Below are 26,522 nucleotides of genomic sequence, written 5' to 3'. Positions count from 1 at the left end.
TCGACACGCAGCCGGAGGGACAAGCACAGCACCCATGCCAGTTTAAGCTGAAGTAGGCAGCACCCGGCAGTGTTTAATCGAGATGCGCTCCACTGCTCGCCTCTCCTCTGGCCTGAGGCAAGACAGCCTTCCCCAATCAGATTCTCCCACTCTTATAAGGACACTGCATTTCTCCACTGGTTTCACTTGGGGTGTCTGAAAATGTCAAGGCCTAGGTCCTGGCTCCAAATCTCTTGCTCTAGCCTCTCACACAAACGATGGAACAGGAATCACCAGGCGTTCTCTGCTCACATCTCTTCAGACTCTATCTTTTCAGCAGGAGGAAATCCAAATTTCCTGTTTCCTGCAAAAAGCCAGCAAAAGGGGTGACTAGGAAGAATGCTGCCTCACTTCTCCTCTAACAAGTGAGGTGTTTGCTCGTTTTCACAGAAAATGAAGAGTTACGTGGAAAGAAGAACAAGAGTATGTTTGTACAAGGTAGAAAGGCCTTTAATAAAATCTAGAAATAATTTGATTATACAGTTGACCCTTGAACAACATGAGGGTTAGAGGTGCTGACCCTTACCCCCATCCCCCTCCCTGGAACAGTAAGAAATCTGCATATAACTTCTGACTCCCCCAAAACTTAACTAATAGCCTACTATTGACTGGAAGCCTTACCAAAAACTTGAACAGTTGATTCACACATATTTTTGTATGCCACTTGTATTATACACTCTATTCTTACAATAAAGTGGGACAGAGAAAAGAAAATATTACCAAGGAAATCATAAGAAAGAGAAAATACATTTAGAGCATTTATTGAAAAAAAAAGCCCATGTCTAAGTGGGGCCTGTGCAGTTCACACCCATGTTGTGCAAGGGTCAGCTGTCCGTCTAAACGGAAGTTTTCCTTACAGGTGGCAGAACAGCACAGCAAAGAGCAGTGAGGCAAGCTCCAAATCCCCCATCAAAGATTTCTGCCACTTGGTCCAACTGGTCACAACGGAATGCAGTTAAAGCCCTCCGCTAACTCCGCCTCCCAGGCTCAAGGTTCGGCAACAAAAGTAGACAGAAGTTTACTGATCAGCAAGATTAATTCTGAAATAAAACCCAATTCTTCTGGAGCTCCAGGGGGAACATGTTCCCAGAAGGGCTTGCGCCCCTCCACCCACTGTGCCAGCGGATGGTTTCCTTGGATCCTGATCATCCCGCAGAATTTTTCTAGAAGCAACATACATATTTCCCACACTACATCTTTTCTCTATCTGTGTTTTTCCATGAACCTCCTTAAATAAACAGTGTTTCTTAACATTCATTACAGCAGGTTTCCCCAACCCCAGGTGTAGACCTGTACAGGTCCCCAGGCCTCTTAGGAAGCAGGTCACAAACAAAGCTCACCTGGGCTCTGCCTCCTGAACCACCCCCTACCCCCATCTCACCCTCACCCTTCATCTTCCATGGGTCCATGGTATCAAAAAGCTTGGAGACTGCTGACTTTCAGAACGATTTACCCCATGCCTTTAAAAAGTCATTACATGTTAACCCTGGCTGGTGTGGCTAAATGGACTGAGTGCCGACCTGAGAACTAAAAGGTTGCCTGCTCAATTCCCAGTCAGGCCATGTGCTTGGGTTGTGGGCCAGGTCCCCAGTAGGGGGCGCGAGGGAGAACACCATACATTGATTATTCTCTCTCTCTCCTCATCTCTCTTAAAAAATAAATAAATAAAAATAAAATATAAACAAAATTAAAATTCCTTACATTTTATGAAAATAAAGGTTTACCTCAGTAGTTTGGTGCAACAGTAGCTACTTGTACTGATGTTACATTGAGAGCCACTAACTCATTAAAAAAAAAAACAAAAAACAACTTTAATTTAGATAGTTAGAAACCTGGCAATCTCTCACACGCATGGGGCCATAGGAAGCCAGCATGTTCCAAAGAATTCCCTGTCCTAGAAAGCAAAGCATCACTCCGATATGTCTGGCTTACAGTTGGACTATAAGCATGGTTTTTCCACAGGAATGACGGTACCGGAGGGAGGAGTCCCCAAGCAGTCCCTGAAGTCCTTTTGTGCATATATCTCTGAAGAATCTAGTCATTCCAGACAAACATGGGGACTGTCTCCAGACACCTAATCGGGACAGTGCCACCGGCAGGGCTCAGTCCTCACAGGCCAAGCCCAACTCTTGCAGCACTAACAACCAAATCAGGGCAATGCAGGGTCAAGTCCACCCGGTAGGCCAGCACCCCCGGGCCTCAGCTTCTCATTCTATAAGGTGGAGGCACCTGGGCCTGACGAAAGCTCTATGAAAGACACCTTTTAAAAAATCACATATCATTATCTTCTCTTCTCTAAAAGGCAGCCTGGTCCCTTGTACTTGCTATCTCTTGCTATAAGTTTAGAGCCCTTTTCTTCCTGATTACTCCCCACCATGTATGGCTGTCTTCACCTTCTTCCACCCTTCCCACCACCTCCCTCACCTGAATGGAGCTCAGTTTGGGGAATGAGCATTAGAGATGGAGTCTTAAGATCTAGCTTCAACTCTAGCTTTCCCACCTCCTCATCCAGCAAAGCATACCCTCTGTGTGGACTTGCTGCACCCACCCTGCCCTCAAAGGTAGTTATGGAAAGAACGGTTGGATGGATGGTGACTACCAACACTGAATATACCAGAGTGAAACTACAAGGTGCACAGCCCTGGAGCAAACCTGAAATGGAGTAGGCATCTCCTGTAACCTTGATTTGTTTATATTCTCATTCCCTAAATACTTACTCACACATTCTTCATCAAAACTGTTAACAAGTCCTTTGCTCATTGCTTTCAGGTGGCTACATCTAGTGCATTTTATTTTATTCTATTTTATTAAAGATTTTATGTATTTATTTTTAGAGAGAGGGGAAGGAGGGAGAAAGAGGGGGAGAGAAACATCAATGTGTGGTTGTCTCTCGTGCTCCCCTACTGGGGACCTGGCTCACAACCCAGGCATGTGCCCTAAATGGGAATCGAACCAGTGACCCTTTGGTTGCAGGCCCATGCTCAATCCACTGAGCTATATACCAGCCAGGGCTAATGCATTTTATTTTTAATTTTTTTAAATTTTCGATCATAGTTGACATCAATATTATATTAGTTTCATGTATTATATATACGGTTAGCCCTGGCTGGAGGAGCTCAATTGGTTGGAGTATCATCCTGTAAACTGAAAGGTCATGGCTTCCATTCCTGGTCAGGGCACATGCTTAGGTTGTGGGTTCAGTCCCCAGCCAGGGCACGAATGACAAGCAACTGCTCAATGTTTCTCTCTCATATTGATGCTTTTCTCCCTCCCTTCCCCTCTCTCTAAAAATCAGTAAGTATGTCCTCAGGTGAGAAGATACACACACACACACACACACACACGATTAGACATGTACCTAATTTACAAAGTGATCCCCCAGATAAGTCCAGTACCCACCCAGCACCATACATAGTTATTACAATACTATTGACTATATTCCCTATTCTGTACTTTACATCCCCATGGTTATTTTGTAACTACCAATTTGTACTTTTTAATCCCCTCACCTTTTTACCAACCCCCTCAACCCTCTCCCCTCTGTCAATGGTATTTGTCTTTCTCTGTCTAACATATTTCACTTACCATAATACCCTCTTTACAACAGCCAAGATATGGAAACAATCTAAGTGTCTATTGACAGATGCTTGGACAAAGGAGATGTGGTACATCTAATGTATTTTCATTCGTTCTTTATTTGTTAAAAAACTTGAAAATAACAGTTCTGTAGTATGACTTTCCAAACACTTACCATGTCCCCTTTTTCCCAAAAGGCAGCCTGTTCCCTGGTATTAGTTTAAAGCCCACTTGCATCCTGGTTACCCCACTCCATGAGTTTGATATCTTTACCTTCTCTTTCAGGAACCAATTTTGTTCTTGTCTGGGTGGCTTCTCCATTTCCCATGTGACATCTTCCTAAATCTGATTTCTGATCTTTAATCCTCTCAGAAATCTCAGACTGTATGATTTTAATCTTTAAATTTTTTAAAAGAATTATTAGTTAGGCCCTGACCAGTATGGCTCAGTTTGTTGGGCATTGTCCCACAGAATGAAAGGTCACCAGTTCAATTCCCAGTCAGGGCACCTGCTTGGGTTGGGGGGTCGGTCCCCAGTCAGGGCATGTGTGAGAGACAACTGATCAATGTTTCTCCCTCACATTGATGTTTCTCTCCCCTTTCTCTCCCTCTCTTCCCTGCTCTGTAAAAATAAATAAATAAAATTTTTTTAAAAAAAGAATTATTAGCTAAAAGTTCAAATTTCTAAGTTTAAGAAGGTTTGCCTCAGTCTTTCAGAGTTATTATCTTTCCAAATATGCTCAGTTGGCACAACACTCCCTGAAAGAAACCTCCAGTTCTACACCCAGGGGGTGCTCTGTGAAACAGCATTCATTGCTATAAATTAAATTTAACCTTGCCTCAATGCAGTCAACACCAAAGTCCTCCCCTCCCGGGTAACCCAGGCTTCTCAAGAAACAGCAACACCTTAGAGAGTCAGTGGCAAATGCACTCCACTGCTCACTGTTTTTTATTTAGTGGCTAAAGCAGTTGTGTTTTGGAGTCAGAATGCCTGGTTCCATTCAGCGCATTAACAAAAACAATATGCACCTGAGAAGTTCATATATTGGCTAATATGAGCACTGGGCACAATACTCATCCCAGCCCAGTGGGCATTCTGTAAATGACAGGATCTCTCTCTACATAAGAGCCTGTTTTGGTTTGGAGTTTGGAGGGATAGTATTTTAAACTCTACTGTCACTCCACTTGAACATGAATTAAAGTTGAGGATATATTTGCAACTTAAAATCACAGCAAAAAGCAAACAAAGAAGCTATATAGTCCTCTTTGGGGGAAGAATTCTGTTCTATGACCAGTGAAAGTCGTCCTCTTATAAATCCTCAACCTATTTTCAGTTTAGGTGGCTAGCCAATAAACGCACAAGTTAATGTTCTGTAAACAAATTTGTCAAAGAGATTTCCCCACATGAGTGGCAGAATTCCAAACCAGCAGCAGATGCACACAAGTGCAAACATCAGCACCACCGTTGCTACCAGAGCAAGAGCAGCAGCCTATGCCCAGCTGACAGCCAATGCTCCTGCACCTCCTACACTCTGCCTGCTCCTCCTGGGGCTCGGCCAGGTGCCTGTCTTGGAGATGCCCTATCCAGCCAGCCATGAGCCGCAGCCTCAGCAGGGGCAGACCCAGCATGCATTCCCTTACCTGGCCTGAGTTTGAGCCCCTTATAGCAGCCGTAGCAGATTTCCTGGACACCAGAGATTTGGGTACAAACACAGTCATGCACTTATATGTTTCATGAGCCAGCTTCATGCAATGTGCCTGCCTGACTTTTCAAGGCAGCAATTTTCAAACTTGGGCATACAAAGACTTCTGTGTAAGGTACTCATTTTAAAGAAATCAGTTTATACACCCTTATCTCTCATTGGCACTTTCCCCCAAATTGTTCTGCCTAGCTATGTCTTTCTTCCTCATATCTGCACTTCTTCCATCTTTTAAAGGAAAGCACAGCCTTCGCACGTCCTAAGTCTTTCTATTGTGCACTGATTTGGGATTTAAAAGCCTCCGGTGACAATGGAACAATTCCAAATATTGGCATTTCAATAAAAAATGGAATGTCAGTCAGAATCTCACCTGAAAAACACAATCCATGTTAAATATTTGCCACAGAGGAAAGTAGTGAAGGGAACTGATCACACACATGAAATTTTCTGAGAAACCAACTGGGAACCATGAAGCAGGACAGACAAGAGCAAACTGCTGGAAGCCACCACCCACCCCTCACTGACAGAACAAAGGGAGAGGTGGTGTGCTTGGACCCAGGACCAGCATCCACAGAAAAACACCAGAACCACCATGAGCGCATCCAGTGAGAGCTGAACCCAACATAGGGTTCAGCTGTTGCCTGAGATGCCAACAAAGTCCAAGGGGAATGGGAGTGAACTCTGTCTCCTCCCACTCGCCAACCCCCCACTGAGAGGCTATCAAATCACCTGAGATTTTTATTCCATTGGCCAAATGAAGAGTAATGTAACCAGTTTTATTTTAAAATATCAATATTTGCAATAACCTAGGGGTCACTTTGCAACTTTTTAAACTATAATGAAACTTCGATAATAAATTTTAAGAAAACGTGAGGGTGTATATGATTTTTAAAAATTCTTTTAGGAGTTACATAAGCAAAAAGTTTAAGACCTCTGTGCAGGGAGATATAGATAAGCTACCCCTCCATGGGTTTACAGATTGACATTGAAGTGGGAGGGTGGAGGGACTGAAACAAATGTTACTGGGCTCCCCCTCTTCGTACTTTACATACATGGCACCCTAAAAACACCTAGGAAGCAGACATTGTCGTCTGTTTCACCGATGTGGAAACAAGGTCTTGGAGGTTCAGTGAGCTACCTAGGTCAAGTTGGTAAGTGACAGAACAAGATTCAAAGCAAGACTTGTGGGGCTCAACATCACTAATTATCAGAGCAATTCAAGTCAAACCACAATGAGATATCAGCTCACACCTGTTAGCACAGCTATTATCATAAAAACAAGAAATAGCAAGTGTTGTCAAGGATGTGGAGAAAAGGAAACCCTCATGCACTGTTGGTGGGATTATAAAGTGGTGTGGCCACTGTGGAAAACAGTGTGCAGGTTCCTTGAAAATTAAAAAATACAACTACCATATGATCCAGCAATTTCAATCCTGGGTATTTATCCAAAGGAAATAAAATCCTTCTCTCATAAAGATACAGTATCTCCTCCTTCCTCACAGGGGAGATGTTCCAAGACCCCCCAATAGATGCCCCCAAATGGAAATAGTACTGAACCCTCTGTATGTTATGTTTCTCCTATACATACATACCTTTTCACTTAAAGGAAGCACTTGACAACTTCTCTGTGGTATATCTGAATTGCCAGCATCACTACTCTTGCACTTTGGGGTAATTATTAAGTAAAATAAGGGTTGATTGAACACAAGCACTGTGATAACCCAACAGTTGATCTGATAACCCAGATGACTACTAAATGACTAACAGGTGGGAACATCTACAGTGTGGAGACCTAGAAGAAGGGATGATTTGTGTCCTGGGTGGGACGGAGCATGACCAAGCAAGATTTCATCATGTTATTCAGAACAGCTTGAAATTTAAAGTTATGAACTGTTCACTTCTGAAATTTTCCATTTAATATTTTGGAGGGGGGGAAGGGAGAACAGTTTTCAGGAACATCTATAAAGGACACATGGACAAAACCAAAGCGGGGTAGGATCGAGGGTAGGAGGCAGGGAAGGCTGGGATGAAGGGAGTGGTGGAGGAAAGATGGAGACAACTGTACTTGAACAACAGTAAATAATAATAAAAGCTCCACATTTAATTCCACAATTTCTTGTGTGGGAATCACTCCCTTATTTCAAAAGCACAGAACGGGTATGTTATCAAATATGTCCTAAAGCAGCATTTTCCAAACTGTAATGTGCCTACAAATCACTAAGAATCTTGTTGGGAGGCAGATTCTGATCCTGGAGGTCTAATGTGGGAGCCTGAAATTCTGCATTTCTAACAGGTTACCACATTTGGGGACCACACTTTCAATAGCAAGACCTTCAAGCAGTGGGCGCTAAACTTTCTTGAGTGGACACTCCTTAACAGTTAAGGCACTTAACACACTTAAGACACTTTGAGTGTGTATCCCCCAACACATGTATACTTGCTTATTTATAAATTGTATACACCTGTACTCTGACCAGTAACTAATAGAAAACACACCATCCAGTTAGGACAAGGTACCTTGTTGCAATAACAGCTATAAATCCTCATTTTGAATAATCTTCTTGATGATTTTGAATTTTTGGCCACCTTCTTGTCCAACAGGTATGGGTTATCATTGCTTTTATGTAGCTAAAGAAGTTCTCATACAATGAGTAGCAGGAATAATATCAAGTCTGCCATTTTCATGATGCTCATTTGCACTTTCACCCATTAATATGATGATCGCTTTCTGGTTTTTAAGGCAAATGTCTATTCTGTGGATGTTAATTTAGTTAAAACTAGATCATGTAGTTTGTGCATTGACTTAACCCTGCCCACACATCCTGCAAAACAGACAGAGGTGTGCAGGTGTCACTCTTTCCCATCCAGACGGGACCTCCCACTGCTTCCTCAGGACACCTCAGGTCAGAATGTCAGGGGCCAAGTGAAGCTGCTTGTGTCCTTATAACAAAATATAATAAAGCTTTAGTTTCTGTCTCATCCTGCATCCCTAGAGGAATTAAATGAGCCTCCTTCCCCACGGCACCTACTTTGGAAAACACATCCTAGAGACAAGGCTGCAAGAACGAAAGACATTCTTAAGAAGTCACTTTAATAGTCAGTATGCCGCTTCCATGATCAAATACATTTTCAAATAGCTTAACACATGCACAATTAACAGAAGAAAAACATTGTAGATGAGATTTTTAACCTCTAAATTTATACTCCTCCACTACACACTTTGAACTTTTCCCTATTCCTACTTCTCAAACTTAAGATGTCTTCCAACCAAGTCCAAATGAAGAATTTGAAACAACAAAACACTTAATATGGGTGTTAATGACAGTACAATATTAGACATACAAGGTCTGTCCTGAAAAAGTCCAGCCATTGTTAATTAATGTAACAAAAACAGATTGTGCGACATCAATGTAACCTGGCAGCCAAGGAGAGTAGACTGAATGCACATGCATGAACAATGACAACTTCACTGTACTAGTCAGTGGGGATAGTACACACCATTGAGTGAGAATGTGTACTGTGTGGCCATTGCATTCAAAATGACTGAGCAAGTAGAGCAATGAATCTGCATCAGATTTTATGTTAAGCTTGAACATTCCTCTGCAGAAACTATTTGGCCGACTTAGGAGGCTTTCAGGGACGATGCAATGAGTACAGCACAAATGAAAGTATGGCACAAATGCTTTAAAGATGGTCAGGAATCTGTTGAAAGTGATCCATGTTGTGGAAGGTATGCAACAAGTAGAACACCTGAGAATGTTGAACATGTACAGGCTGCAATCAACAAAGATCGGCAACTGACGCTGTGAGAACAAGAAGCTGATCCAGGGATTACAAAAACTACTGTGTCTAACATTTTGACACAGGATCTTGGCATGAGATGTATCATGACAATATTCATACCACAGCTTCTGCTACCAGAGCATAAGGAACATCGTCCCATAGTTGCTAATGACTTGACTCAAACTACTACCAATGAACCATATTTCCTCAAGAAGGTCATAACCAGAGATGAATCATGAGTCTATGGCTATGACCTGAAAACAAAGGCCCAGCCATCCCTCTGGAAGTTTCCTGGTTCTCCATGCCTGAAGAAGATGCAACAAAGTCACAGCAAGACCAAGATTGGGAAGGTTTTGTTCATCACAAGTACACCCCTCCAGGACAGACAATTAATAAGGACTACTACCTCAATGTTCTTCATTGGTTAAGAGATGCAATATGACAAAAATGGCTGCAACCATGGGCAACTGGTGATTGGCAGCTTCATCACAGCAACGCACTCACTCATGTAGCACATCTTGTGCAGAGTTTTTGGGGGAAACATCAAATCACCCAAGTGACTCAGCCCCCCTACAGCCCAGATATGGCACCCTGTGACTTCTGGCTTTTCCCAAAATTAAAATCACCTTTGAAAGGGAAGAGATTTCAGACCACCAATGAGACTCAGGAAAATATGATGGGCAAGTGATGGAGATTGGAAGAACTGTGTGAGGTCCCAAGGTGCCTATGTTGAAGGGAACTGAGGCATCATTGTCCTATCTACAATGTTTCTTGTATCTTCTATCTTTTTCAATGAAATGTCTCTATTTTTCACACTGTGTGGCTGGATACTTTATGGACAGACCTTGAACTTCAGGTTATCTGATGCTGTCTGTCTACAGACAGGTGGCAGGGAAATTTTTTTTCCAGAGAATTTGGATATTCTGTTCATTTATGTTGCTCAGAAACAGATATACTTGTAGGCTTTCAAAATATTTAGGGCCCTAGAAGAATGTTAACTTTCCTTTGTATGAGCCACAGAAAACAAACCTCCCAAATGCTGTTTGCAAACCACGTTTCTCCATTACCTCCATTCACTCTTTCATCTAACAAATATTAAATGAGGGTCTCCTGCATGCAGAGAACAAGACATCCTCCCAGAGCTGACATTTCAGTTGGGGAGACAAACAAATGAGTATGCAATATAGTTATGATGCTCCGAAGAAAAGCAGTTGAAATAAAGAGAGCAGAGAATACTCTCTTTGCCTGGCATAGCAAGGCAAGGCCCCTGTGAGGTCACCCTGGAGCACACATTAAGGCAGCAGAGGAGCAAGCCATGTGCTATATTATCTGTGGGGAAGGCGTCCTGCCAGCAGAGGGGATGAAATGAGCAAACCTGAGATGGGAAGATAACTGGTGCACTCCAACAACAGCGATGCCAGTGGCTGGCACGCTAGGAGCAAGAAGGCATGTGAAAAGCTTGTGGATTTTATTCTGAATGTGATAGAAAGCAAGTGGAAAACTATGAAAGGGGACTAATGTTATCTGAATCAGATTTCAAATGCTCATTCTGGATGCTGGTGGAGAGCACACTTAGGAGAGCAGGAGCAGAAATGACATACACCCACAGGGTGGCCTCCTCTGGGAAGGGGTTCCCAAGGCTCAGATATGGGCACTGGTTCCTCTCAGGGGCTTCGCACTACTCTGGAGACTTCCCAGTAGCCTGGGGTGAGAGTTAAAACTTCAGGGTTCCTCACCTACACAAGCCCCTTCTAAATAAACATCTCTTTCTCCACCTAATTCTTGTTGTAATTTCGTACAATTTTTAAGTAGGCCCTCAGGAGGACTTCCAGTCAAGATGGAGGCATAGGTAAACACAGTTCACCTCCTCACACAACCACGTCAAATTTACAACTAAAATATAAAACAACCATCACTCAGAACCATCAGAAATCAAGTTGAATAGAAATCTGACAACTACAGAATTAAAGAAACCACATCCCTCCAGACTGGTAAGAGAGGCAGAGACACAGGACAGGCTGGTCACACATCCATGTGTGGTGGATAAAAATTCGGGATGGATATCTTGGGAACAAGGAGTCACAGACCTACACCAGGGCCCCCAGACCAGGGTTACAGTGCCAGGAAGATAAATCCCCATAACTTCTGACTGCAAAAACCAGTGGGGATGGAGACAGTGGAAGAAACTTCTTGAGTTCCAAGCAGTTTCTCTTAAAGAACCCACGCCAGAACTTACTCAGACTCACTCCCTCTGAGTTCCAGCACCAGGGTAGCAGCTTGAAAGGCACCAGTGGCATACAGAGAGGAACTGAAGTGTCTGGCACCAAGGTAGGAGCTGGGGGACAGCTTCCTCCCAGACAGAAAGGTGGGCAGAGGCCATCATCCCTTTTCTGAGCCCTCCCCTCACAGAGCCACTGAGCCAATAGACCAGTGCCACATCTTAGACTCCACCAACCTGGCTAACACTGTTTTCCCTGCCATGGAGATCCCCTGAGACTCCATCCCACCCAACTTACAGACCCATCCAAGCTGTTAACTATGACTTTTCCATATGAATGGCTGGTCTTACTCATGCTTCACAACTTCCTAAATTTTATCAAACAAGCAAGAGACAGCCTCAGTAAGCCTCCAACCCCCATATCTCTTGTAATTGGCCCTAGGCCAAGCACTAGCAGCAGTCAGCCTAGATGGACAACTTGGCTTTGGTGGAAATCTCCAAGTCAGGCACAAATAGCAGCCACCTGCACATTGCTTTGTAGCTCAGGAAGAGTGGCCCCAAATAGAACACAGGTTGGGGCTGATGTTGGCCTGCATCACCCAAGAAACCCCAAGGCCAGTGAACAGCTACAAACCACAGTGGAGCACTACCACCCTGCCCCTGAAAAGCTGATCCTCCAAGGAGGGTGGAGATTGGTGGTCAGTGGCCACAGCCAGTCTTTGCAACTGACTGGCCTGGGTAAATCCCTCCCATTGACCTGCCACCAGCAATCAAGGCTCAACTACAAGAGGAGGTATACTCAGCCACATGGAGGGCACACCTTGAGTACCCAGTTTGGGTGATAAGGGAAGTTGTGCCACTGGACCCTACAGGCCCTCTACTACAAAAGACCACACTACCAAGACAGGGAGCCATAGCAGCTCTACCTAATACATAGAAACAAACACAGGGAGGCTACCCAAATGAGGAGACAAAGAAATATGGCCCAAATGAAAGCACAGATCAAACCTCCAGAAAAAGAACTAAACAAAATGGAGATAAGCAATCCAACAATGCAGAGTTCAAAATACAACACTGGTTATAAAGATTCTCAAGGAACTCAGAGCCTCAACAGCATAAAAAAGATACAGTCAGAAATAAAGGATTCATTAATTGAAATAAAGAACAATTCACAGGGAAACAACAGTAGAGTGGATGAAGCCAAGAATCATATGATTGAAAACATAAGGAAGCACAAAAACAACCACACAGAACAAGAAGGAAAAAGAATCCAAAGAAATGAGGACAGTGCAAGCAGCCTTTGGGACAACTTCAAGCATACCAACATTCACATTGTAGGGGTTCCAGAAAGAGAAGAGAAAGAGCAAGGAATTGGAAATCCATTTGAAAAAATAATGAAAGATAATTTCCCTAATTTGGTGAAGGAAATGAACATGCAATCCAGGAAGTACAGAAAGTCCCAAACAAGATGGATGCAAAGAGGCCCACTCTAAGACACATCATAATTAAAATGCCAACGGTTAAAGATAAAGAGAGAATCTCAAAAGCAACAAGAGAAAAGAAGTTAGTGGCCTACAAAGGAGTTCCTGTAAGACTGTCAGCTGATTTCTCAAAAGAAATTTTGCAGACTACAAGGAATTGGCAAGAAATACTCAAAGCCATGAAAAGTATAGACCTATATCCAAGATTGCTCTACCCAGCAAAGCTATCAGTTAGAATCGAAGGGCAGATAAAGAGCTTCCCAGATAAGAAAAAACTAAAGGAGTTCATCATCACCAAACCCTTATTATATGAAATGTTAAAGGGGTTTACTTAAGAAAAAGAATAGGATCAAAACCATGAACAATAAAATGGCTTAAATACATATCTATCAACGACTGAATCTAAAAAATAAACTAAGCAAACAAGATGAATAGAGACAGAATTGTGGATACAAAGAGTGTTTTGATGGTTGCAAGACAGGAGGCGGTTGTAGAGGAAGGGGAGAACAGGTGAGGGGATTAAGAAGTACAAATAGGTAGTTACAGAATAGACAGGGGGATGTAAAGTGCAGTACAGGAAATGGAGTAACCAAAGAACTTATACACATGACCCATGGACATGAACAATGGTTTTCCCCACTCACTACCTGAGGAAATGGGAGGTGCTGGGTGAAGAGTGGCAAAAAGGGGAAAATTGAGACAACTGTAATAGCATAATCAATAAAATTTAATTTTAAAAAGTCCTGGCTGGTGTAGCTCAGTGGAATGTGAACCAAAGGGTTGCTGGTTTGATTCCCAGTCGGGGCATATGACTGGGTTGTGGGCCAGGTCACCAGTAGGGGGCATGCGAGAGGCAACCACACATTGATGTTTCTTTCCCTCTCTCCCTCCTTTCCCCTCTGTATAAAAATAAATAAATAAAATCTTTTTAAAAAATAAAATAAAATTTAATTTAAAAAAAGAAGGGCCTTCAGAGTCGTACATGCTTCAGGCCCCTGGTCACAGCCCTTTTCATCTGCACCATGAAAAGGAGGTTTAGTGTCTAAACCTCCTCCTCAACTCTAAGCTCCTGGGGGCCAAGGATCATATCATATTTACCTTTGTATATATGACATCGGCATAGTACCCAATACATAACAGTCACTCAATAAATATTTTCTGAATATGTATAAACATACACATATAAAAATCACATTTTTGAAACAAGTATACCGATTTCCTATCTCTGTAGATCAGTAACCCCAAGGTTTCAAGTACACCTGTTCACTTAAGATGAATTCCATCAATGTCATTGTCCAAATGCATGTGCTTACACAGTAGTGTTTAAAAACACAATTTAGAATCTTTCAGAATCCACTAGCTCTGCATTTAAATTGTGCAAATGTTACAGACAGGCTTCTTATATCTCATAGATAAACTTCCTTATCTTTTTCTACTTCCTATACCAACAGAAGTCAGGGCTTTGGCTGAAACAGAAATATACCTCACTGCTAAGATCCAAGAAAAAATACGACACAGAAACAACCCTCAGAGACACCTCACAGCCCTCATGGAATAAACAGGCTTCAGGAAAGAATAGGCATTCACCCTTTTCAGAATATATTTTAACTTGCAAATAAGGGATCATTCTCATTTAACAGTGATATCCCTCTCCTCTTTGGCAACTGAGAGCTACACTCAGCTGCACACACACACAGAAAAGAGAAATTTTTATCTGGAAATAAATAGAACCATGGTAAACAGGCAATCGAATATTCTGAATACAAAAATCATGGAAAATTTCCCTACCCAATGGTTTCATATGAATAGAAAACAAGTACAGTCATACCTCGGTGCTCATTTGCTCAGCACTTGTCAAACCTGTATTCAGCACATTTTGACGAGAAGAAAATGTTTCAGCACTCAGTGCTTGCTTGGGACTCATCCCACTTGCTAGAATTTGCACAAGTCATGACACACCCCGCAAGAGAAAATGTTTCATCATTTGGCACTCATCGGTTTTGGCACTCATCACAAGTTCTGGAACAAATTAACGATGAGTACTGAGGTACCACCATACTTGTAATGAGGATGGGTATGACAGCAAAATTTTAACACCCAGCATGAGGTTTTAATTTTATGTATCTGAGTTTTTGCTGTGAAATGAATCAACTGTCGAAAGACTGACCTCCTAGGTGGTTTAGAAACATTTTTAAGAAATGCAACACAGAGAATGAAAGTTCTCTGACTAAAATTAAATTTCATTTCTCCTTTCTATTGCTTGACACTTTACTATTAGGCATAGTTTCTGGGAAATTTATGTTTTTAATATTGCTCTTCTAAACACAGCTGATCAAACCCACTGCTGCTAGGAAGCTCACACAATATTTTAAAGTTCTAAGATGAATCTGGGGAGAGTGTTTCTATTGACACTGACAGGGATGCTCAGGCCCGTGAGGTTGGCTCTGGCCCATGAGCAAAGCATATCCTCCTCCTGAGCTTGCAGCCAGGACCAGGCACAGCAAGAGACACACACACCTTCCATGTTGCACCTGGACCCTGCGGAAACAAGGACTGGCTGTGACCCAAACTGTACAGAGAGGGGGCCTTACTTCTGCCTAATGTTAGAATAGCATTTACAGTTCTGTCTGCCTCTAGTTTGCAGAAAAATTAAAAGCACTTCTTCACATCCCTTCTTTGTGCAGGTAGGGGCTGTCACTCAGATCTTAAGCCAGCAGATCTGAGGCCAGCATGCAGGATGCTGTGTGCAGACTCTGGCCAAAACATGACGGCCTGGTGGGCATTTGTCCAACAAGCAGTGGCTGGACAGTAGGGAGATGCTTTCCTGTCCTTACTGTCTGCTTCAATAACCATAAAAAGATGAATTTTTCCCAGTGAAGTTTTTTAAAACTCCAGAGGTTTCTATAGAGTTGAGTCCTGATGGTGCTGTCCTCATCTCTCCCCTCCTCACTCTGGGACTCACATTCCAGATGCCATGTGCTGATGGCTGTCCCCTTGAAGCCCCAGTGACCAACCATGACTGCAAGTTGTCTCCTAAGTTTGGAGGAACATGGGGAGGGAGGACTCGGAGGGCTAAAGATTTCTGACACAGAAAATCTTAGGAAGGGTTTTGCAAAGAGCATAGAACTTGAGCTGAATCTTGTAAAAGAATACTCAAGTATAGAGGAGAGAGAAAGGGGCTTCCAGAGAGAACATGGGGAGTGAAGGGGCAGAGGCAGTGCAAGGATGTTGGGAGAGTAAGCAGGGACATCTGGCTGGAGCAAAGGGTTCACAGGGGCAAACAGTGAAGAGCCTGGGCAGAGCTTTTCCCAGCAGAAGCAGCCCAGATGGCATCCAGGAGGCAGGACAGGCCAAGCTTGCTCTCATTCTATCAGCCTGCACTCCAAGTTATGCTGTTTCTCTCTCCTCCAAGGACTCTGTGTTAGCAGCTTGGTTCCTACAATGGGTTTGTGTTGAGTCTGCTTTTTGGTACAGCTGTTTGCTTATACCATATTCCTCTGTGGCTCTAGACCATGTGGGCTTTTGTGAACCTCTGCTGTGTTTTTGCCTGTTCAGCTTCCCCAACAAGCTGGTGTTCAAGTCCATGACCTTCTAGTTTCTCCCTTTTGGAGAGCCAGGTGCCTTAGAGTTCCTGACCTAACACTCTCTTTGAACATTTGAAGTGGCTTTCATTAACTCTGGCAGCACACTTTCCACTTAGCTGACCACAAAAATACAAAAGGACTATTTGGAAACAAATAAATCCTACCATCTCCAGGATCATATGCATTTATGCATTCTTGCATTTATGCATTCCTGCATTTATCCAACAAATGCACATTAATCGTGTGCCACATTATGGGACTGTGCAAGACACCAAAGATACATTAATCATGTTCTCTCAAATGTCCTGAGCAATAATCAAATAAAACCATTTATCTTGTGGATTCACTAATTTTAAAAAATCTTGTTATTTTTTAAAAGGCATGGCACAAAAGCCAAAATAAAATAAAAGAGGACAACAGTGAAAAATCTCTACTAATCACCTCACCTCCCACCTAACCATCCAATCTCCTTCTGTTCAAAATCATCTTTTTAAATATCTATGGTCACAACTGATTTTGGATCTTATAAAATGCTCTAGTGAATATGAGCAATGTAGGCTATTCATACAGACCAGGATTTCTCAACCTTGGCACACCTGACATTTTGAGTCAGAAATTGTTTGTGGGGGACTGTCCTGTACACTATAAAATAATAGACAGTATTCTCTGCACCTACCAAGTGGTGTTAACAGCATCCTCCCAGTTGTGACAATCAGGAATGTCTCCAGACATTGACAAATGGCCTCTGGGAGAGACAGAAGACTCACCCCCCATTGAAATCTAGACAATTCAGGACAAAAATATTCTTTCATCAATAGAAGAGGGATTGATGAGGAAGGAAGGGCAAGAATATTATAAAATGGTAATTAATAGGAAAGCTTACTAGAAGACTCTTCTAATTTAATTTCCCTTTAAACTCAGGAATCACAGCCCTCCTTTATTGAAAAAAATTTCTAAAATATTAGTCTCTTGTCCTGTCATACTACAGGCCATTAACAAAGTATAATTTAATTCTTTTCACTATTATAGTTCTTAGAGTAGCTGAAGTTATTTTTCCAGTACAGAAATTTTTGTCATACAACACTACAGATATAAAACAGCAATATCAAACCCCGAATACTTACTGACCCCCAAACATACTGATGGTGAGTGGCCTGGGAAGGACAGAGAAGAAGGGTCTGTGACTCCCCCTCCATGCTTCCCTGTCACATTCCCGTAAACCACTGTTCACATGTTCTGCTATCCCATTAGATTGTAAATTCTTTTTAAAACAAACCCAAATGTTATTACTTTTGTGTTCTAAGCACCTAACATAGTAAGTATCACAAAGCAGGCATTCCATAAATACTTGCACTAAAGTACCTGCACTGAAAAAGGGAGTATGGCACCAGAAATGCAGGTAAAACATGCAGTGTGTGAAGGGCCCTGTGTTTCTGCTAAGGAGCCTGGGCAGCATCCTGTAGGTAAATGTATAGAGTGGTCAGAAACCACAAGGGGTAAGTGTGGCAGAGGCCCAGGTGACCGTCAGGCTCTGTAATGTGAGCAGGCCTAGCTACCTGGCATCCTCCCGCTCCCCCTGGGAGGCCAAGCTTTCATATGATGGATGCCCATATGCTGGAGCCAGATGTGTCCCAGTTGGCATTAGAAGCAGAACGCCAAAATGGCATCAGTCTGCAGGGCTGCTGCCTGGTTTCCTTGGACAGTGGGGATGGAGGAATTAGACCATGTAGGGAAGGAAATGAAGCCTGCCCTGCAAAACCATCCTACAGACTCCTTATCAACTCCTTATCATTTGCCAAAGCAATGATAAGATGAGACAGTGCAGACAATAAAGGAAGAGAGCAACAGAACCAAAAGAAGTCTCAAGAGTCTCAAAAGCTATCCTTAATGTCTTCTAGAATCTACCCTAGGTGTGATATCCCACTGCACACGTCTCTACCACTTCATGGCTGAGGATCCTCCTGCCTCTCTTTTAGGCCACTACCGTCCTCTGTCAGAGGTCCTGTGCCCCTGGCATTTCCCTCTGGGAGGCAAAACTGTGGAGTCCACCCTCATCCTCACCTCTTCCTTTGCACTCAATCTGAGAAGGGGGACCAAAGTGCCACCAAAAGTTTCAGGTTATGTTGACTTCATTTACAGAAACTCCAAACTGTTCGTGCCTATTTCAATAATTCCCACTTTTCAAAGAAAGTTATCTTAGGTGATTTCCTGGCAGCCTTCTCTTGCCATCCCAAATACAGTATAGTGCAATGCTCAAGCAGGACCTGAGAAGAACATGAATGCCTCCACACCATCCACATCTTAGATGAGAACCTCAATGAACTCAGCCCTCTGTGCCTCCTCAGTGTTTTCATTCACCAAATATTGATTGAGCCCCATTATATGTCAGGCATTTTGTCAACTAACATTGGAAAGGAATGAGACATGGATCATATCACTGAAGAAGGATGGTGTCCAGTAAGAAAATTACATGTGTTAAAAAAAATACAGCATAAGATAGTAGAAGGTATTCCACACAGGGTACCAATAAAGTGCTACAGGGCTAGGAGCTTCAGAGACTATTTTTGTTATGTCAGTCTTTCAAGAGGACAATGAGTCCTGATCCTCTTTTGTTAAGTGTGCATATTCTTAATAAATGAGAGACACTTTGTTTTCAGAATGCATAACAAGAACTGATTCTGCAAGAAGTGAAGAAAACCTGAGTTCTGACAAGCAGTCTGTTAAAATCCCACTGAAAGTGGCATATTATTTGCACACTTATAATAGTCTGTGGAGATTAACCTACCCAGATAATTTATTTTTTTCTTTTAAGAAGACAACTTAAATATTTAAAGGACACACACAGGCTTGATGGACTTGGGAGTGTACCATCCATGTTAGTTGAGGTTAAAACACTCAAGTAAACTGAAATGCACCTTAGAATTCATAATTAGCCAAGTGTTTCCAATCTGATTTTTTCATGCAGTTTAGCTATTAGAGGACTGCTATTCCTTTAAATTAAACTCTGAAGGGAAAGCTGTCCTAGACTGGCAGACCATGAAGGCTGATTCCCCATGGCTTCTCTCATGTGCCTCTATGTTTAAGAATGACAGACAGAACACCAGCCCTTATAAAGCCTACGTTCTGGCCATGAGCTGTGTCAATAGGACCAAGATGACAACCTGATGCAGACTCTTCACTTCTCTCTGCCACCTGCCAGGCATCTCCCCAGCCCACACAGCAGCAACCACTGCTGAAAAGGCTATTCTGCCTGCCTGGGCATCTCAGGGGACTACCCCCATCTCAGCAGCTGAGCATGAAATATGCACACAGCACATTTTTTACAAATCAGGATGCTACATACAATGAATAATAACCATAAAAATATGATGAAATCCTCTTAGGCCAAAGCAAATCTTTAAAAAAGCCATTTTTAAAAAGCCATTTAATTCATTCTGCTATCATGGGATGGAGCCAAAATAAACCTTCAAAAGAAGAACTGGAAATGAATCTCCAACCAATCCCCCTACACAAAGTCCCAAGCTTCTGCCCCAGGAAATCACTGCCAAATGGCTGCTGTCAGCTCAGGTTCTTGGTGTTTCTAAAAGAAGTGGCGGGGGGGAGGGGAGGAGGGGGGAACCCACATTGTACTAAGAATATGCAAGTCAGAGCAATAACTCATAAAACATTTGAATAACCCATTCATTTTTAATTCGGCTATAATTTCTGTGATAGTTTTAAAGACAATGAACTCATCTGACAGAAGAGGATGACAGGGACTTTTCCAGGATCCCCACTGTAAATCAGCGTTCACTGGAAGCATGTTCAAATACTGCACCGCTCCCTGCTATCTGCTTCTAAAAGCAGGAGTGAAGCCGTTCCGTCTGCCTACTGGCGTTTGCCCATTTAATCAGCAAAGATGACATGGTGCCAGTGTGATCCAGGCCCCTGTGTGTGTGTCCCAATGACCTAGTTTAATGAAATCTGGCCTCGCATCAAACAGAACCCAGGTTTAATTCCTAGCTAGAGAGGCAAGGTCACAGTGTGCAGCTGACCAGATGAGGGAGCAATGCTCGGAAAATTGTGCCGCCTTGTGCGCCATTTGAAAACAGGTAACAGAGAAGCCTCTGTGGTTTCTATCATCTTGACTGGAATGTCCCTGTGACATCTCCTGACTCTGCCTCCCTCCACGCCCAGCAACCAATTTCCTAAAATTCTGAACTCTGGATCTACAGAGTTAAAATAAAATAAAATATGTTTGGCTTCTCTTTCTCCTATGTTTTTTGCCCAAGATGGATCAGGGAAAAGATTAGACTCACCCTCCCCAAAAGAATGGACTCCAAGACCCTGTGCTTCCAATCTACCACTAAGAATAATTTTAAAGCAGAAAATAAAACACATGCAGTGCTGAACTCTTCATGTACTTGAAATCTGAGGATATTTCAGTCCTATTTGACATCTTGGTATTTAGGAATCATAGGTCCTTCTCTGGTGGAAAAAATATATACACTCTTTTAAAAAATATCAAAGGTCTCTGAGAAACCAGTGGTAACCAACAATTCCATTCCACACATCTCATCATGGGGTACAAATTTATTTCTAGGATTCCTCTAGCCTTTTTCAGCTGGTGCCCTCTAATGAGAGAATTACCTGTTCAATTTTAAAGCAGTTTTGTCAGTGAAGCCATCAGGCTTCATAGCACTGAGGATGAGATAGGCTAGTCTGAAATTCATAGACTTCAAGAAACAAAAAAGACTTTAAAGGGGTGAGTCGAGTCCCCTGTCCAAAGGGGCCGTAAAACCAAGTCGTCGAGGGCACAACTGGCTGCAAGCACCAGCTCTGCCCTTCCCCAGTCTCCAGATGGAAGATGAAGGAGGCCGCAGCCTCCACCTCACCAGGTGTTCTCAGAGCAACGAGATGGTGAGCGAGTGTGGCGGGCTCACCACAGCACTGAAGTGAGCATTCCCTACTTGGTAGACATTATTTGCACTGACGTGTTGTAAGCCATTCCATCCACTGGGTAGGCATGAAGTACATGGCACTATGTACCTAAGAACCTCCACCAGATGATGACCCGCTAACTCCCCCTTTTAAAAGCTACTCTATGTACCTAAATCTCTCTGCTGCAGAATAGACACATCTTTACATAATCAGTATAAAGGATCTCATTAAAAATAATGAGGACAATTATTCGAGCCATATAGTGAAAAAATATTTCAATCCAAAAATTATGACAATTGATTAAAATGCCTGATTGTTGTGAAGTATCACTGTTTCATTTTGATATTTATTAAGCTGTGTTTTCCCAAATATTTTCTAGTAGCAAATACCTTACTCTACTGAAAAGTAAGAAAAATGGAACACAAGATTATTAGCTCAGTGTCACAGGTGCCAAATATTAGACCCAGACATGTTCATATTCTCACTTACTCCTTGGTATTCCAAAGGCAAAGAAAAAAGTCAGAAATAATACACAAAGTGAAACACACAGTTAAGCAATTATCCAGGGGAGAGACAGTCATATAAGCCTCTCTAACCCTCTTTTCCCTTTCCCTTCTACCCCTTTAACTCATTAAAAAAAATTCCACATCATGTCTCTCTTCAAAACATAGATCATGTGCATGTGGTTTGGTTGGGGAGAGAGATTTCAGAGGTAATAACACCAGGGCCTGTTCCCCACGATCATGTAAATCGTTCTCTTAACTGATCACATATTCCTCGACTTCTGTACTTAGATTATCACTCCTCCCACATCACACGCATGCACACACACAGGCAGGTGAAGGAAGTGTGGGCCTTGAGCAGGAATATGGGATACAAACATTAGCGTTCAGTGGAATTATATACAATGCCTCTCGGTGATCTTGTTGTTGTTACTCCTAAGGCTGGGTGAGGTCCTCCTGGGATGCAGGGGCGGATATATGAAACAGTAAGAAAGTGGGCTTAGTGCTCCACAAAGAGGAGCCCCTTTCATTTCCCTCTAACTCATCCTGTCATCAGCACCTAAAGGAGCAAATGCTTTTCCCAGGCCATATATTTTGTATCTATGGCCCGGCATCTTTCCATCTTCCACCTCCCTCAACATGAGTCCTCAGCTTCATGGAAGCTGCTGCCACCGCTCCACCATGGCCACCCCAACTGCCCCCACCATCCTGCCCACCCCTAAAACCACCAGCACCTCCACCCATGACTCCAACTACCATGCCCATTGCCGCCACCTAGCCCCAGCACAGCATTTCTTCCCATATCTCTTCCTTGTGCCTCAGTTACACATCAGTCATGTCACATCCTCCACCTGCAGCCCTGCCTCTGGCCCCCAAATAACACTGCACCTCTCTTGCCCTGTATTTGTCCACCCATTTAACAGCAACATAATAGCTGTTGTCTCATCAGAAAAATTAATTACAACCATTCCCAAGTAAGGAAAAGCCATCCATTACAAACACACTAATATTTTGAAAACAACGTTAACAGAATTAAAAAAGACCTCGAGTTTAGTCTTTGAGAAAAGAACATCACAGAACCGGTGATGTACAGAACAGAGCCACTCAGGTAGTCTTGGAAATCCGAAAGCACACACTCTGTGCCACTAACTTGTGGAGCGTGGTCATGGATTTGACTTAAAACAAAGTTTCCATTCTCCTTTCCTAGTTTCACCCCTAAAAACCTCAATCTATCCCTTCTGGCCTCCAGTGTACAGACCCTGCTGCTCGCTGTTCAGCTCCTTTCATCCAATCAAAGCCAGACTTCAAACTAGCATTTCTACCCTCTCTCCTCAATAACCAGAACTTAAGAAGAAGCCTCCCTTCCTGAGAGTCTGTCCTGAGCTGAATCCCCACAAAGCAAAGCCAGCCCAGCAGTGGTGCAGGGTGTGAACATGCAAGGGCACCAATCGCAGCATTAGCATCTCTGCTATCTTTAAAATTGCATTTTTATTACAACTTTGGTGATTTAAAGATGGGTAATTTACTTAAATTGCAATTTTCCTGCATGTGGCAATAAAGTGTCTTATTCTAAAAGTCAGTGTAGCCCAACAATTTTCTATCTGATGGAAAGAGAATGTCCGTGGAAGAGGTGACTTTGTCTAATTTGCACAAAATGCCAGACGGGCTCACGGCAGCCCTCAGAAAAGCTTCTTGTAAATGCTTTCAACTTTCTGGGTCTTGGCTGTTCACTAAAGCTTCTACTTTTAGTTTAATAAACTCTGTACTGTATTAACTCCTCCCCTACAAAAAAATCTAGTCTTCTTTTCAGTAAGTTTAGTTATTAAGCACATCCTCCATGCCAAGCGAGCCCCTAGATGCTGCTGATCCCCTTGTCCTGTTTCTGTCAGTTGGTGTTACTACACACATGTTAACAGGAACACAATAACCTTTTGTTACAGTAGGAGATTAATTACCACTGGAAAAGAAATGTCCATTACAGACACACTCCACCAATTTAAAATCCTTAACAAAAAATGTTGCTTGAACTTGAATTTCAGTCAATGTCTGACTATATTCCTCACATTTCAAAAAAGCAAAATTAAATTAGGCTTTCATATGAGAATTCATTTGAATTTTCTTGTTTTGTTATTAATATTTTAAAAAATTACCAAAGTACTTACTTGGAGTTCCAAAAGTTTCATACAACATTTAAGAGGCAGTTATGGACCCATATCAAATGGAATAATAAATAGAAAGGCACATACACTCACCTTGACCCCCAGAAAACAAGTTTTACTGCCATTGGGGAAGATGAATCCTCATTGACAATCCAGGTATGGAAACCTTATAGGAAACAAAAAGATACAGGAAAATTTAGAAGAAAGGAGGAAGATTCAGGAAAGCATAAACAGTAACTTCATTATGATACTACTTCTCACTGAAAAATAAAGTTAGTTCAGAGTTCTTAAATCTAAGCAGTAATTGTACCACAAATAAATTCTTCAAAATTGGGGTTGTGTCATAAACTCATCACTTGGCTGTGTCTAGAATTTTAGAGATACTTCGATCTTATTTTCAGATTAATTCTCAATGGATTACCTGACTTCAATTTTCTTCCTATCTTAATCTCTAAAGCTATTAATGATGTGAAAACTGATTCTTAAATATACCATATAAATAATTTTTTAAAGATTTTTATTTTACTTATTTTTAGAGAAAGAGAGGGAGAGAAACATCAATGTGTGGTTTGCACACCCCCTACTGGAGACCTGGCCCACAACCCAGGCATGTGCCCTGATTGGGAATCGAACCAATGAACTTTTGGTTCGAAAGCTGGAACCCAGTCTACTGAGTCACACCAGCCAGAGCTAAATAAAGTATCTTAAGTACTTCAGACTTGGCTTTTGCCAAGGGAAAAATACCTCTGATACATGAATAATCATGTCCATTTTGCAGAAATTAATTTTCCTAAATTACACCAAATTTATCCTGTTAAACTTATTTTCTTCTAATTTAGAAGAAATTAAAAGCCGCAGGACCCATAAATCCTACAATATTGACAATATTAATATTAGTTAAATCCTAATATAATTGTATGTCAAAATAAGTCAGCAAAAATTCCTTCCCTCTCTAAATCGTCCAGCAAGAAATTTAGTTGTCAGATGGTAGAAAAGATATGAATCTTCCAGATGATGCTGCAACAGACACCACAGAATACCTATTATTAGGTTGTATCTCATAAAATTGCTGATATACAATTTTTTAGCTACAAAAATGACAATTTCATTGTTTTTCCAAACAAGAAAATAGACATGATTTTAAAACCCAGTGATCATGAAACAAATCTTCAAAACTACCAATTACTCAGCAGAAATCATTTTTCTGCGCAGCATCAGTTGTTTGGGTATTAACTGTTTCCATTCCAACCCAACATACTTTCATGGTACCTGAAAAGATATTAAATGAACTGCCTCCAGCCTTTGGAAGGGGTTGAGAGTCTCTTTTCAATTCTTTCTTGCTCCCCAGACTCTATTTACTGCCAACTCCCTCTCAGCTTCCTCCTTGCATCATTAAGAGTTTCTTCCAAGAGCGCAATGTGGCAGAGAAAAGCTGAGGGCTGGAAGGCATACCAGTGAGAGTAAGAATGCAGATCTTCAAGAAAAGAAGGCTAAAGGGAATGCACATCAAAGTAAGTGAGGAGCACAACGTGGGGGCAGGGTGCAGATGAAGGAAAACAATGCTAAGGGGAAAAGCAGAAGGGCTGCCAGTACTTATGTGGTGGGGAGCAGCACATCACCTAGCGAAAACTGGACAGGTCCCAGTCCAGGTGGAATAAAGGGAACATTTACTTCTGCCTCCTAATAACCCACCTATCATAGGACCTACCACAGCCACCACTCCCACACCATCCCACCACTGCTGTGAACAGAATCCATGTGCGTGGGCAACACCACTGGAACAAAAAAACAACAGAACAGAGGCCATGTAAGTACCCTAGGTATAAGAATGCACACATTTACAAAGCGTGCCTTGTTCTGAGATGGAATAGGAAGGACTTAAATAATTTCCCCTGCTACCAGGAGGCCCATTAAGTGAGCAGCCTATCAGAAATTGTTTTTGTTGGGTTTTGACATGAATGAGCAGCCAGTCATAAAATAAACTTTTTAAAAATAATTTTTAATCTTCACCCAAGAACATATTTATTGATTTTTTTAGAGAGAGAATGGAAGTAGGGAGAGAGAAAAATAGAGACATCGATATGAGAGAGAAACACTGATTGATTGACCCCCCACACACTGGGGATCGAACCCAAAACCTGGTTGTGTGCCCTAACCGGGAATTGAACCCACAGTCCTTTGCTGTACCAGATGACAGCTGCAACTAACTAAGTCACCTGGCCAGGGCGCAAAACAAACGTTTTGATCTCTCTTTAATACCATGCTTCTATTTATCATTCCCTATTTTTAAAATTATCGTTTTTAAATTACTTTATTGTTCTTCAATTACAGTTGTCTGCATTTTCCCTCCTCCACTCCCCCCCACCCCAGCCAAACCCATCTCCCTCCCTTGCTTCCACCCTCCCCCTTGGTTTTGTCCACATGTCTTTTATAGTAGTTCCTGAAAACCCTAACTATCTTAAGATAGACATAAGGTCAAAATCAGGTTTCTGACCACGGTGGGTGGTAGCAAAGTCCAAGCTGATATGCTAAATGAAACATATAGTTTCATTTGCACCCA

The 26,522-nt window shown here is 42.2% G+C and overlaps 1 protein-coding gene across 1 annotated transcript in view; it reads right to left on the bottom strand.

The window, feature by feature from the left end:
• The window catches only part of MTUS2 (microtubule associated scaffold protein 2), a 596,801-nt gene that overhangs the window by 544,304 nt on the left and 25,975 nt on the right, over nucleotides 1-26,522 (bottom strand). Inside the window, exon 2 of the mRNA XM_028505192.2 lies at nucleotides 24,056-24,128. The gene's annotated coding sequence lies outside the window, so the exon portion shown is untranslated. The remainder of the gene's footprint in view (nucleotides 1-24,055; nucleotides 24,129-26,522) is intronic.

The sequence above is a fragment of the Phyllostomus discolor genome, chromosome 2 (genome assembly GCF_004126475.2).
Source record: "Phyllostomus discolor isolate MPI-MPIP mPhyDis1 chromosome 2, mPhyDis1.pri.v3, whole genome shotgun sequence".
Classification (NCBI taxonomy): domain Eukaryota; kingdom Metazoa; phylum Chordata; class Mammalia; order Chiroptera; family Phyllostomidae; genus Phyllostomus; species Phyllostomus discolor.
This window is presented reverse-complemented; position numbering and strand designations above follow the sequence as displayed.